Source organism: Phyllostomus discolor, chromosome 5 (genome assembly GCF_004126475.2).
Source record: "Phyllostomus discolor isolate MPI-MPIP mPhyDis1 chromosome 5, mPhyDis1.pri.v3, whole genome shotgun sequence".
Lineage (NCBI taxonomy): Eukaryota > Metazoa > Chordata > Mammalia > Chiroptera > Phyllostomidae > Phyllostomus > Phyllostomus discolor.
The window spans coordinates 72,970,888-72,986,588 of NC_040907.2; the positions used below are offsets into that span (position 1 = coordinate 72,970,888).

General features: G+C 38.2%; 1 protein-coding gene across 4 annotated transcripts in view; it reads left to right on the top strand.

The window, feature by feature from the left end:
- DCDC2 (doublecortin domain containing 2) overlaps nucleotides 1–15,701 on the top strand; it is a 183,771-nt gene that overhangs the window by 26,019 nt on the left and 142,051 nt on the right. The gene's annotated exons all lie outside the window — the stretch shown is intronic.

Below are 15,701 nucleotides of genomic sequence, written 5' to 3' on the forward strand. Positions count from 1 at the left end.
AGCAACTCAGGGCAACTCAGGGCTTTATTTTGTTAGCTTAAATCTTTCTAATCTGTATTTTCAGGGCCAGCAGAAAAGGGTAATTTTTTTTGTCATTTCCTCACATTTATATTTAAATAAGCCAGTCATAAACAATAAAAGGCAAGAAGAGAGAATAGAAGGTCTTGCTCACCCTGTGCTAAGTGACCCATCCATGGGTAAGTGCACTACAGTGTAGTTTCAGTTAGTGCTGCTGTAAAGAGAAATCTGCAAATTGAAACCTGGAGTAAGACCCCAGTGAACGCCTTCCCAAGGAGTGGCAGCCTCCTTGTTGGATAAGCTGTCATATTGCATTCCCTTGGATACTCTCCCCTCACTTTAGATTTTCGTTTATGGAGAATTTGGATAAACATTGTCTCTTCTTAGTTGGTTAGAACACTGCAGGAATTGAGAGAGAGGAAGAGAGTTTGTGAAATCTCAAAACGTTGCCTTGTCTGAAAAGTGTGTGGGAGCATGGGTTGTACTTTAGGTTGGTTACTCCAGTGAATGTCTCTAAGGTTTTTGAATATCAAAATTAAAACTTCACATTCCAGTTTAATCATTAGGCATAATCTCTAATGAAACATACTATGAGATATGCTACTTAAAAGCTTTTGGTTGGGAATGGGATTCTACACATTAAATTGAGTGTTAATTATTAACCTTATCACAGAAAGGCATGGGGCTGTGTGGTTTAACTCACTAACCTTTAGCCTGGGAATTCTGGGCTCAAAGGGGGAACTTCTGAATAGTTAAACTCCTGAATTTTTTTTTAACTTGGGAAAAGATTTTCAGATTATGTTAGTCAGGTTTGTTAATTTCCTGAAAAATGAAGGAAAGTAGAACCCACTTTTGTGAGTTGTATCAACAATAATCAAAGCACCTCCCCACTTATTTTACACCTTTCCCACATCTCTCTAATGTAGTTGCTAAGTAAGATGCATTATTTTAAGGAGCCAGTTCACATCAATGGCCATGGCAATTCCAAGGTGAGCATGACCTTGCCAAGGCTCTATGAAGACAGAGTTTTCTGTTAAGGAAAACTGGCTATATTTCAATTCCCTTTTACAGTTATTTTATATTTTTATCAGTATTGAATTGTGTGTATGTGTATGTTAGTGTGTTTGAACAAGAGTGAGAGAGAGGTGTTTACATCAACCTGGAAAATATTGGCATAATGAAAAATATCCCTTAATAAACCCTAATTAGCACTGATAAAAAGCTTAAAGTTTGATGATTTTAGTTTGTCCATTAACATGTATCATGGAAGTTGTTCCAGACATTTTGCATTCTATTTGACACTTAGACATGATTTTAGGAAATTGAATGTCTGTGAAATTGGAAGACATGCATATTAAAAGTATTCTAATTTTTTAGTTATGGTAATTAGCTGTTTTAAACAAAGACATAAATTTAATAAATATTTAGTAAATAATTATCAACCTTCTAAAAAAATGGAAGAAGTATCCAATAAAACAGTAAAATTGCTAGCTATAAATGTGTATGCTTAAAAATGCCACTTAATGGAAGTATCAAAATATACTCAGTGAGAAATTGCAGTTAAGTCCCCACTAAAAAAAGATCCATTTGGCAACTCCAGCAGCAGCCCCTGCTGAACAGAGAACTTCTCATTCCTGCATTGCATGAGATCCAGGAACAAAGAAGATAAATTTGGGGAATTTGTAGTAAGGTCTGAAGTTTTGCCCAGCTTTATCACACTTTTGATTGATGGACACTTGTGCACCTACTTGCTAGAAAATCAGTTCTTCAGTTTGCATTTTAGGATAATTGTTAGAAGGAGCTTTCTGAGTTTTCTGATGAAGTTGAAGAAGTCTTCATCATGGATGTATGATTATTTCCATATGGTAGGAATAATGGGAAAATGTGACTATGTAGATAATATAGTCAAGGAAGACAAATTATACTCAACCATTTATTAAGCGTTGCTCATATGTAATTTCACATTTCATCAAGAATATTTATTAAGAGCCTGTGGAATGCCAGGCAGTGGGCTAGATTCTAGCCATGAAGATGTAGAAGGACACTGACCACCTGCCAATCGGATATCACAACAATGTGACAGTTGTAGGAGGACTGAAAAGTTTTAAAAGAAAAGTTACAAGAAAATAATATAATTGAAAGGCAATACCAGAGATTGTTAACCCAAGGGAAAAATGATTTATTTGGACCTAATTAATAATTGGCTTCCAATTATTACAAGAATATGTTGACTAGCTTTTCTCCATCACCGCGAGGTACCAAAAGGGGGTGGGGAGAGGCGGGGAATTAAGCTGTGGTGTGAAGGTGGAAGAATTTAGATCAGAATAAAAGAAAACATTTTTCTTTAACTGCTAAAGACTACTAAACACTCCCTGAAAGAAAGTGTCATGTCTTCTACCTTAAAATATAAATACATTCTTCTGACTTAACATAAGTCAATTGTATACTGAAGATGAATTGAGATTGACTTAACTTACTCCCGCTAGTCTGAGGTTTTGTGGGTTAGATTGCTGTCAGAACCTTCCTGGGCCAGTGGCCAAGAAAGACCACTGAGCAGGTTGTTACCCTCTTCCATGGAGCAAGTGGTGTGTGGGAGAGAACTGGGGCAGTGACTGGCAGCAGTCCATGATGGTCCCTTCTACTGTGAGTTCTCAAGTTTCAGAGAGGTCTTCGGTGTCAGTAGTAAACATGTAGTGCTGTGATTTGCTGGTAATCCTGGTCAGAATATTAAAAAAGAACAACAACAATAAAATTTGAAGCAACACCATGAAAGTAAAGGGTTTGGAGAAAATTCCTGTTCTGGAGTGTGGTTTGTGTATTTAGAACTGAAGGTAGCTTAGCATCCTCCACAGATATAGTACCATCCAAAGAGATGTTTCCATTTTTCCCCACCCCCTGCCCCACACACATTATACCCCCAGGAAGGAAAATTCAAGAAAGGAATGTGTTAAAGGAAAAAGAGAACTGAAACTCAGAGGAATCAATAATAAGAAACAAGAACATAAATTCGTCTGTGATAATATATTGATTTTCATTAGACTATAAAAACCTGTGAGTTTAGACAATTTAAATTTTATTTTTCTCTAATTTAGAACAAATTCTGTGTGTGTGTTTGTGTTTTGTGATTACTCTTTAATGTCTGACTTTGTTTCAAAGATCCAGGGCAGCACAGGGCAGCGTTAAATGCTTGTTTGTTTTTTTTTTCTAGTGGAGTAGCATTGTGCTGTGCTAATGAAGCCAAGGACTTTGGATTAGACCTGGGGGGGAGGGGGCTTGGTCCTTGGCTCCAGACTGTCTTCCAACATCCAGCTGTCCTCTCAAGTTTGGTGTTGGTTAAGGCATGGGCAAGAATGTATGTGCAATTTAGCTTTCATCTATCACCATACTGGAAAAACATATTGGATAATCTCATCTTTATGTACAAAATAATACATATTTTAGTGTACTTCAAAATGGGTAGAGGCATTTTTGAAAGGTAGGGCTATTTATTTGCCTTTGGTTGATTTCAGCATGAAATATGAAGGTGGTGTGGCTTAGTGTTTAGCTTGGTCAACAATGAAAATTTCCATTTGTCATTCCCATGTGAAAGACTCCTTTTTAAGCAGCCAGCCAGATCAAGCTCAGATGTCATCCCTGATTACATAGTTTGGATGTTTGGTTTGTTGAAATAAGGTTGATTTCAGCCCACCGGTTAGCTGGGGGCAAAACTAAGTGATGAGGGATTGTGGGAAAGAAAAAACTAAATTGACTTGGTATATTTGTGATGTCTAATGTTTAACCTGGGACATTCTCCCTAGGAAATTTCTAAAGGCAGTTTGTGTTGCTTTGTGTGTGTGTTTTCTCACCTTCTAGCAGTAAGTAGTTTTGAACTTTAAAGATTTATGGACCTCCATGGCATCCTTGCTATTTCAATTCATACAACTTAATGTATAGAAATTGTTATAATACAAGTCATCTAATATTACCCAACTTACATTTTGTAAACTATATGCTGATTGATGAAACTCCACTTTCACAGCCTGTTTTCCCAAAAGTGAACAGATAACTCATTTTTTAGTACTACAAGTTTTGCATTAGCTAGTATGAGATTTTCCACAGCTGGCTTTCAAAAGCAGGATTAAAAAAGGATTTGAAATATCAATTTTTAAATTATATATATTTTTATTATTGCAAAGAGATTATTTTAGTATGGCTTTTGCAGATGTATAGCTAGTTTCTCATGAATGCTCAACTGGCTGATACTTAATTTAGCCAAGTGGTATATGGAAATTGGATTAAATTACCTTTCTCCTAGCTGGTACTTCCCCTAATCAGATTCCTATTCCCTTCTGTTATTCTTGTTTCAATAATTTTATCAATAATATTGATGAACTTTGGCTCTTCTCATCTATTAGTCTGAACACATACGTGGGTACATATATAATGAAGTATAGGTAGTGTGATTTGTTGCTGGGAATTTTCAGCATTTTCACTTAATGACTTTTATTTATTCCTAAACCCTTGCCCTCTCCCACCTCCCTAACCCACTTGCTTATATTTATTCATATTCAAATTATATTTCTCCATCAGTTTAGGAATTGAATTCCCTTTGCTCTATATTGTGATATCAAGTTAGTAGAGTCCTATGCATCAAATTTGATGTCAAGAGAACCTGTCCAATGCTTATTAAGAATGTATTCATTCATAGAAAGACAATGTTTTAGACTTCTGCAATTTAATCTGTAACAATGTTGGTTTAGCTGTGTGTCCGGATGCCACAGACCAGTCAGAATTATAAAATCATAATGGCAGCCTTCCAGTGATGCTAAAGGATTACAGAAGATGACTTTGCTTGCAGTAACATGGGAAGGGGAGTCTGGAGATTAAATGCTCTATGACTCTATTATTTTAGGTCTCCTTGTGTGTGTTTGGGTTTGGATCTCAAGGGAATGACACCAATCACAAATTGTTTTTCTCGCTTTTTGGTAGTAAAAACAATATCACAACTTCTTTCACTGAAATTTTTTAGTGCTTATTTATGTTCCAGTCATCATAATTAGATTTACAGTGGCAAGTAAGCCAGACAGAGTCACAGCCAGACAAAGTCACTGTCTTTATAAAGCTTGTGGTCTGGTGGAGAAGACACATTAAGACTTAGAGGGGATGAGTAGGTGTCAGCCAGGCCAGTAGGGCAGGAAGAGTGTTCCAGGCAAAGGGCACAGCATGTATGCATGTCTGCAGAAGAGCAAGCATATGGCACATTCAAAGGATGTACACAGGTTCTGTTTGGCTGAAGCATAAGTAGGTGTTGGGATGGAAGAGTGGGGTGGATATATTCAAGAGATGAGATTTGGGACCAGTCAGAATTATAAAATCATAATGGCAGCCTTCCAGTGATGCTAAAGGATTACAGAAGAAGTATGAAGGGACTAAGCCATAGAGGGTTTTTAAAAAGAGTTTTGGCTTTCTCTTAAAACCAAGTGGAAATTATTGAAGAAGTTTCAGCACTGGATTGGCATGATCACTCTTGCTGCCATAGCAAGGTTGGAGGCCAGAGACCACTTAATGGAAGTTAATATGGTATTTGTGGTGGAAGAGGCTATAGAGATGGTAGAAGGATCAGATCTGAGAGATGGGACTTAATGTTAGGCTGAATGTGGGGGAGATGAAGAGTGGATAGTTGGGCGATTCTTGGATAACTGTCCTCGGCCACTGGATAGATGACACATGGGAGAAAGCTGTTTGTTTTTTTAATTTTTAATTTTTTAAAGATTTTATTTATTTATTTTTAGAGAGAGGGGAAGGGAAGGAGAAAGAGAGGGAGAGGAACATCAATGTGTGGTTGCCTCTTGCACACCCCATACTGGGGACCTGGTCTGCAACCTAGGCATGTGCCCTGACTGGGAATCAAACCAGCAACCCTTTGGTTTGCAGGCTGGTGCTCAATCCACTGAGCCACACCAGCCAGGGCAGGAAAGTTGATTTTTGATAACAATGACAATGAGAAATATTTGAGGTGTTAACTGCACATTGAGCCACCCTGAATGTTGGAAAATATACAAAACCTGAACTCATTGTGAGTCTGTGTGTTTCTTTACTGTGTGCTTGGTAGTGTTCTAGACAATGTACACAGATTGTCTAAGTTAATCCTCACAGCAGCCTTATGAAGTAGGGATGGTTATTATTCTCATTTATGCAGCAGGACGTTGGTGACTAAGACATGATCCTGCAGAGCTCGCAGCCAAGGGTGTGTGTTAGTGTAGAGGGAAGCATTTTCTACCAAGTTCACAGAATTAAATAAAATTGATCATTTAGTGGCTTCTTGTTCTTGAAAGGACATTTGGAGGTGAAAGGATTTATTTAATATACTTTGATTTAATGATGATAGGAAGAATATATATGAACAGACACTTCCCCGAGGAGGACATACAGAGGATCCAGAGACACATGAAAAGATGCTCAATATCGCTAGCTACCAGAGAGATGTAAATTAAAACCACAATGAGATACCACTTTACACCAGTCAGAATGGACATCATAAAACAAAGCAACAAACAACTAGTGTTGGAGACGTTGTGGAGAAAAGGGGACCCTAGTGCACTGCTGGTGGGATTGCAGACTGGAACAACCACTATGGAAAGCAGTATGGAATTTACTCAGAAAACTAAAAATGGATCTGCCTTTTGACCCAGCAATTCCACTGCTAGGATTATATCTAAGAGCCCTGAAACACGAATCCAAAAGAACCTATGCATCCCAGTGTTTATAGCAGCACAATTTACAATAGCTAAGTGTTGGAAACAACCTAGATGCCCATCAGTAAATGAATGGATCAAAAAACTGTGGTACATTTACACAATGGAATTCTATGCAGCAGAAAGAAAAAGGAGCTCCTACCCTTTGCAACAGCATGGATGGAACAGGAAAGCATTATGCTGAGTGAAATAAGTCAAAGACAGTGAAAGACAAATACCATATGATCTCACCTTTAACAGGAACCTAAACAACAAAATGAATAAATAAACAAGCAAAATATAGTCAGACACTGAGATAGAGAACAGGCTGACAATGACCAGAGTGGAGAGGGGAGGGAATTCCAGGGGAAAAGGGGAAGGGTTTACAGGAACAAGTATAAAGGACACATGGACAAAAACTGGGCGGGGGGTTAGGTGGAAATGGGAGGAAGGTGGGAAGCACTGGGGGGTGGGTGGGCTGGGATGGGAGTAAAAGACAGAAAATTGTAGTTGAACAACAATTAAAATAAAAAAGTTATAAAAAATAAAATAATTAAAAAAAGAATATATATAAGAAGACTAAAAATTAGGAAGTGAACCCAGAAAAGGGTCACAATTTAAAAAAATTTTTAAATTCCCTTCTTTAACAAGTCATCGTTAATCACAAAATCTTGCCTAGAGTTTTTAGTTATATTATTCTCAATTTACTTTTTTTTGTCCTTTGCTACTATTCCCTGTAGGACAGGTTATTTATGCTGAATGTTTCCAACACAGCGCTTGAAATGGCTTTGGCACATCTGCTTATAAAAGGGCTCCCGCAGGAATCCCAGAATATTTCTACATGGAAATTTACTATAGAGTGTGAAGAGATTAGGGGAAAAGATATTGAGGTGAAAACCATAAATGACTTTTTAAAAAATACTCATCATGTTTACTGTTAAAGAATCATTTGGCTTCTTTAATTATTCTGAGCAGTTACTGCATTCCTTTTGAGTAACATATGTCAAGTTACCAGGCAAACAAAGCAACTTGCAAGACTGGAGGAATGGAATATGGAAGGCATCATGTGTTGGAGACAAACTGCATTTTTTCACTAAGATCTCAAGGAATGAGACCCTTGATCTCTATGAGCCTCACTTTTTTAAAAATCTCAAATATGGAAATAGAAATATCTTCTTTAAATAATTGTTGTGAAGGTTAGAAATACAGAGACATGTACGAAGCCCCTAGCATTATGCCTGATATGTAGTTAGAACTCGGGAAATGGAAATTATTCTGTGCTGCTGCTGCTGCTGCTAAGAGCCATGTGACTTGAGTAGCTGGTAAGTGGAATAAAACATCGTGTTGAATGTTTTCACAGGCTCGGGTCAAAAGGAGAAAGTTTCTATGTAAGTGCTTGTTCAACTACTAAGCCCTTTGAAGATTCGAGGTGATGCTTATCACTTCTCTGCCTGGAGTGACCATAGAGTAGATGTTTGATAAATGGTTGAGTTATTATTGTGTAAATACACAAGAGGAAATATAGTAAACAAAATAGCATGCAATAAACTTCCATTTGTGACTGAATCTTGGAGTTGCTCTTTAAATCTTGAGGGTTTACATAATTTTACAGAGACCGATATATAGAGAGTAAAAATATATACATGTGATTAGATAGTGTACTTTCAGTAGCCAAAAGAAAACATTTATGTCTTATTTTAGCAGAAAGGGATTTTTGAAAATATGTTAGATATCCTTTAAAGCCTCTGACAGAGCTGAAGAACTCAGCTCAGGGAATGACAGTTACATGGGTGTGGAGACAGTCAGAACCCAGGCCACATTACATCATTAAGGACAGCACTGCCACCACCATCAAGCAATAGAGACATTTTGCTTCCCAGACCACTGCCCCAAACTTCTCGCAGTGGATGCTGCACGCACTACCCAGGGAAGTTGGACTTTGCTGCTCGAGGGCACATTTCCACCTTCTCTGCTTTGGTGTATTACCAGCAGTGGTGTCGAGCCCTGGGTGGGACTGTTGGGCCAAGCAAAGTCATGTTCTGGAGGCTTCACTGCAACAGGGCTAGTGAAGTGAACATCAGCCTTTTTACACTCTGTTTGGTGGTGGGGTCTGCGTCTTCTCAAGTTTCTTGTGGTGGGAACTCTATTCAAGTAGAAAGTGTGTTTAGATGCTAGAAAGCCAAAATACAACAACTATTTACTACACTTCCCTTGCCACTGCCATATCTTATCTTGCCTGACTTAGTAGTCCTTCCACCTGGTCTCCTTGTACCCCAAAACTAAAATTCTTCAGTGACTTTCATAGAGACATATACCTTAACCTAAAGGGCCTTACATCAGTGTTTTATTGTTTCTCAAACTTTAGTCCATGACCCTTGAGTACATTGAAAATTAATTTATATATATGTTATAATACATTGTATATATACATATATATGCATAAAATAGATTAAATCAGATTGCACTACAGGTAGTGAGGGTAAGTACTGTTTTGTTTGATTTAGTGTGTGTGTGCACATGCGTGTGAATTAGGTGGCAGTGTAAGATGTATTCTTTACTTCCCAGTGGTGGTCAGTTAAAATCTGAAAGATAATGCCCCGTGTGCTCTTGTGCTTTTATATTCCTTCCAGATCCATTCTCCTAATCCTTCCTTTTGCTTCATTTTCTCTGACCATGACATTTCCTGTCAAGAGGTAGAGTCTATTCCCCTACCCCCCATGAACCAGGATGCATTTTGGGGCTGCTTGGAAGATTAGAATGTGGTGAAAGTGATGTTGCATGACTGCCGGCCTCCCTTCAGTCCACGGTGTAACCCGGCCTACCTCTTGTCTCAGGGCCTTTGTGTGTCTCTGTCCTCCAAGTTTGGAATATTTCCCCCCATTCCTCCCTTCCTTTCTTTAGCCCATACTCACCCTAGCTCAAGTGTCATTGCCTCAGGGAAGCCCTCTGTAATCTTTCTAACTAGATCAAATTCCCTCCCGTTGGTAGGCGTTAGGCCTTTCTACTTTGTAGCACTTGTTACTGCTGAATGTACCTTTGTGGAGTTGAATAGATGATTGAAGTCTATTTCTGATTATGGACTGTAAACTTCAAGAGGTCAGGTATCACACCTCTTTATTCTCATCTTTGTACCACCACACCACTCCAGGGTCAAACACAGAGTCTGTCATACAGCATTAAAAAAAAAAAAATAGTCATGTTGCTTTCCTGGTATAGGAAAATGACTGTACTCAGTTTTTGCCTTAAATACCACTGTTTCCTTCATGTTAAAATATGTTTAGATTGTTTAAAAAACAAGGTTTTCTAGTTATTAAGGATACATAATAAGTTACCTAAAAACTTAGTGTCATAAAACAATGATTTATGTTGACCACAGATACTGTGTGTCAGGAACTCAGGGAGGACACATCAGAAATGGTGTTTGTCTGGGGCATGAAGTCTGCAGTGCTTGCTGAGGACTTGAAGGCTGGACACTGGAATCATTTAAGACTTGTTTCCACACCTGAGTGGTGGCTAATGTCGGCTGTCAGCAGGGCCTTAGTTCTGCACCTGCGCTTTCCATGTGGTCTCTCCTTGTGGCCTAGATTGGGTCTCTTCATGGAATGGTGGTGGGGTTCTAAGGGTAAGTGATGAGACGGGGAAGGAGAACACGCCACTTAGAAGTCAGGGAGTGTCACTGCTATGGCAGTCTGTTCCTCCAGGCATTCCAATGTCCTGTCCAGGTTTTCAGGGAAGGGAAATAAACTTTGCCTCTAGATGGGGAGTGCCAAGACTCTAGAAAAGAAAGTAGGCCAGAAATATTGCTGTGGTCATTTTTGGAGCACGTGGTCTGCCACATCAGGAATTTCTTTCGCTTACTGCTTATAGATATGGTTATTGCATGCCTCAGGTGTCAATGTGTTTAATGTTTGCTTCCTGAATCGTCACACAGGCTCTCCTTTGTTTCTGGAAATAAAGAATCGATTGTTCACTTAATTACTTCCAGAATTAACTATATCATGGTTTATTGCAATCTGTAAACAATTTCTCTTCTTGGTTTTCTGGTTGTTGAGGAAGTACCACTCTGCCCTGAGGTATTTTTTCCATAGTATCGCCAATACAGGGAAAGAACATGAAGAAACCATTGAACTAGATCTTTAGAAATATGAATTGTCACTGGAATTGTGTAGGAACATATTATTAACATGTATAATTTAATCTGATAAATTTGAATATTCATATGCAGATAATCTTAAAAAGTGATTTTATATAATTATGACAAAATATATGTATAAAAGCATTTAGGTATTTCTAAATATGTATCTATTTTTATATCTAAATATACATATTTGGATATAAGTACTAGAGAGATTAATTCTAAATATATTATTTAATAATTTCTGTGCCTATTTTTTAATTAGTTCACATTTACAGTTTTTCCAAATACTTTTTCTTTTTGTTCATATCTTATATTTAGCATTTTGGAGATCTCCATTCCACACCTCTTAAATTTTCCCATCTTCTCTTCATTTCTTTATCCTCTCACTTTGTTTACTAATCTTTGACTTCCTTGCATGTTCCCCTTCCAGACTTTACTGTGCCTATTAAACAAGATTGTAAAAAAAAAAAAAAAAAAAAGAGGAAACTTCAGCAGCCAGCTTCTCACTTCTCTTTCCAGTGTGTTTAACATCTTATTTTCTATTTCTGTATTTTTGGGTCAGGTGTATGCATTGTCAACCCCTACCCACAGCTCAGTTGACTTGTATTTCTTAACATTTTTTTATTAACATGTTAATTTTGGCAAAAATACTCCATATCATTTTAGTAAGTGGTTTTCTAAGTTGGTATGAATTAATGCTTAGGCTAGAAAAATGAATGAAATACCAGGGAGTCAAAGTTATAGGTAAGCTAAAACAAATTACAGTAGCCACATTCAATAAGTGAATGGGCTGCTTCATGAGAGGTGAGTGCCTGGGTAACCCTGTAAATAGCACACCAATCAGAATGTCCTCTGAACGTCATGGACTCTGCACCATGTTTAGTGATTGCTGTCTAGTAAAGGGTTGGATTTAAAATATTACCATTTTACATATAATATATCATCCATCGTATTTAAAGGAAATAGAATTTCCTTCTGCCAGTTCTTGAAGAGTGATGTGCTAAAATTACTTGTGGTCATGGAGAAGAATATGATATAAAGTTTTCCTATCTAACTGAAAGACTTGTAGAAAGAAAAATCATTAGTAATTTGGCAAAAGTCATTTCTGTTTCCTTCAAATATAGTAGATGATGTATATGATTTAGAGGTTAATAAAAGTGAAAGATTTTCATATATTTATTAGAACTGCAGTTGCAAAAAAAGAATGTGTCAGTTTCGTTATTCAAACCCCACAAGGATTTTTTCCCTAACTGATTTGAAGTACATTTTCCTTTTCAGAAGCAGATACCTGTCCATTGCTACTTAAATAAATTAATAAAGACCTCATGGAGTTATACAATAAGGCTGTTTATATCAAATCATTTGCACTGAATGAGGGCAAATCTCTTCCTTTCTTGTGATGTTTCAATATCCTCGTGCCACCGTGCTTGGTTGCTTATCAAGAAGAGAGCGGCAGTCATTTAGGAGCTTGTAATGTAATGCCAGAAGCGCTGATACAGTACAAGACAAGTTAAAAACACTGGAGTAAGGCTTAGATTGATTTATTAACATCTTGTACAGGCAGTGGCTCAATGCATACTATAAGGCTGGAGTGAAGGGGGAGCAGGGGGAATTACAACTCACCAGAGAGAATTCTCTTCAGTGTTCAGTTAGAGGGGGAAGATTTTATAGGATGGGTGAGATTCTAGCTGCTGTTTGAGTAAAAGAAAGGAGACATCTTGAGGAGCTGGGAACACAAGAAGGCAAGCTGGTAGGTACCAGCGTGTTGTTATCAACTGGAAAGGACGAGGAGTGCGCATCTGATTTTTGCCATTTATTCCAGTATTCCTTTTCCTCAAGTATTGTATTTGCAGAGTAGGGAAAACGGTCTGTAGCATCCAGCACACGCGAGAACCAATATCGGAGACTTTCAGGGTATCAAAGGTGTTACTTTATTGGCCAAGTTTAACCTGCGCAGGGGCGAACTCTCAAAGTGTCCAGTGACACAGTGCCCACAAGGAGCTGCAAACGAGAGACACGCCCAGCGCTTACAACTATGTTCTTATATAGGGGCGGGCAAGCAAGCGTTATACAGAAGCAGATGTGGCAGTTAGCAATTCGCTTACAAAGACCGAGAGCGGGAATTTCAAACCAAGCATTCTTGCATAAGGTGGGAAGGCAGGCTGTTTGTTCATTAACCTAGTAATCTCCTGGCTCTAGCTAGCTAGTTTTCTATTTTCTCATTAAAAACTACAAAGCATTGCTTATCTAGCCTATCCAGGGGAGAGCGTCTGCTAGACACAAGATGTTTGCTTAACTGCCCTGTGTCTCCCTTATCATTTCCTTTTAGCTACAATGTGGTTCTTGTCTATTAGAGGAAATTTAGTTCTTAATTTCCTTATTCCCATCATGGTCCAGTGCTTTTAACTGTAATTCACTGTAATGGTGAAAATACCTAGTTTCTAAAACTGCAATTTAAGCCAAAAGGCTTAACTGAGATCACAACTGGGCACCTCTGTGCTATGGAAAGTTCATCACAGGATAGGAAAATGTATATTAAACCCCAGCCAGGCCTTCCCTTATTCAGACTGAATAGTGTCCATTGAAAACATTATTCCCTGTGGACCCTACGTCCCTGCCGCTCTGTGGCTGTGGCTCTCTCCACTCTTTCCTTCCAAATCCTCTCCATCCCTCTCGAGTTGTGGGATCCTATCTGCCCACAGTATTCTAGAAAGAGATGGTCTAGCATTGAATCAAGAAGATAGCCTTCCTTCAGCATTAGCAAAGCACATTTACATAATAAAAATTCTTAAGTGTTCTTCCTGGTGGTCCATTTTAAAAGGCCAAGTTTTCAGACAGTTTAGGAGGGCAAATTCCTCCTCTTTTAAAGCCAGACAGAATGACTTTTAGGGCAAGGTTGCCCAACCAATGCTTTTGTACAGGATGACCCATTCCTTTGGTTTATTATTCTGTTCCCCATGGGTGTGAAGATTGCAGTTTATCTCTTGATGCCTATGGCTGGTTTTAGAGTCTTTGGAACAGCATGTCTGGAAGTTACTTTCAGCCCAGGGTTGTTTGGTAGTTGGTAACCTAGAAACCTAATTGCAGCAACAAGCCAACCAAAGAGTTATTCTTCTGAGTGCTCATAATGAAAGTAATACCAGGAGGAATCAGCCAGGAATTGACTATCTATTCTTTGCAAAGAAAATTGTCTTCTAGTTTACGGTTATTGCTAATTGGCATACAGTAATTCTGAAGTAGATTTAGTGGAACTTAAAAAAAACAATTACACAGTCCCTGGTAATGTGTCACTGAAGAAGATTTTAGTAGGAACTAACATTGCATGAAGTATCATTCTTTTTCATTTAAAGGTTTAAGTAGTTTATTTTTATCTCTATATCTAAGAAAATATAAGAGACTGGCTTTCTTAAATGAATATGCTTTTTAATTTTTAGTATTTCATATCATGTAAGTTTTACAATTAAATGAAAAGGAACACAGCATGGGCACTTGAACACAAACAAGCCCCTCCCCCCACGTATTCACTCGTTTCTTCATTATAAATCCGATGCTGATGGACTAGAAAATAGAGCAGGGAAGCCTCCGTGTTTCATGGGGGACTGGTTTTGTGTCATCTCATGGACCCTTTCAGTTATTCACACTGAGTAAAATTAAGGCACAAAGTAAGCGAGGCCTCGAGTAGTAAGACATGGATTCATCATGGAAACAGGTTGATCTTGATTTTGGGGTGATAGAAGCAATCCCTCTCCAGTTCCCCACTCTGTCGGGAACATTAGGAGGTTCATGTTAAGTTTTGCCTTAGTTGCATATCTCCACCTCTAGCCCCGAATTATCACCACTTCTCTTTCCCTTTCCTTTATAATTTTGGAATTGCAGGGTAAAAACCAGCAGTTGAAATTCAGTGGTATTTTTGCCAACTAATCCTTCAATAAACCTAAGTTGATAAAAGATTTAATTGAACTTATTTTTTTCTTAGTATGATACTTTATGCTTAAACAAACAGACAGACAAAGTTGATTAAGGCTTCCCAAGAAGTCTATCTTATGTGCAAGGGGAATGATGGTAAACTTTCTCCTCTAATTGTGTTACTTATTATTCTGTATGTCTCCCTGCTTACTGCAGATCTATATACATTCTGGGTAACTAAGTTTATTTCATCTGACTGATCTTTCCAAACCTTAATTTATAAGTTTCTGTCAGTAGGGAATGTCCATCTGTTTTTATTTGAATGCTTCAGTTTAGCAATGTTTCATTGAGAGATGGCATGTCATAGTGAAAAGAACATGGGTTTTTGGCACAAATAGGCCTGAGTTTTAATCCTGATTTTGGGACTAAAGTACAGTTTCCTCATTAGAAACCAGAAAAAAGTTATATTTGCCTTGGCACTGTGATAAGAAATACTAAGTGAATATCTACCAAATGTCAGATGATGGGGGTGAAAAATGAGAAATATGTGGCTCCTGCTTTCCAGGGATTAGTTTGTTGTGGAGCCAGGATGACAGATGTACACAGATGTGAACATGGACCAGGGTGTTAGGTAAGCCCAACATTGATGTGCATACAAGGGAGATGCAGTTAATATTCCATGCCAAGGGATCGGAGAAAGGACTCTTCAGAGAGGAGGTGGCTCTTGGAATATCAGTAATTCAGTAAATTTACTGAGGACAAGGTGAGAAGGCCATGAGCAAGGGCATAAAATGTAACATTTCATAGGTGTGCTGGCTACTAGTTTGGGCAACGGACCTCTGGGGTATGATAGGCTATAGGCCATGGACCACAGACTTGATAGAAATGCACTTTGGCTTTAATAAGTCCCCAGAGTAGTGATTCTC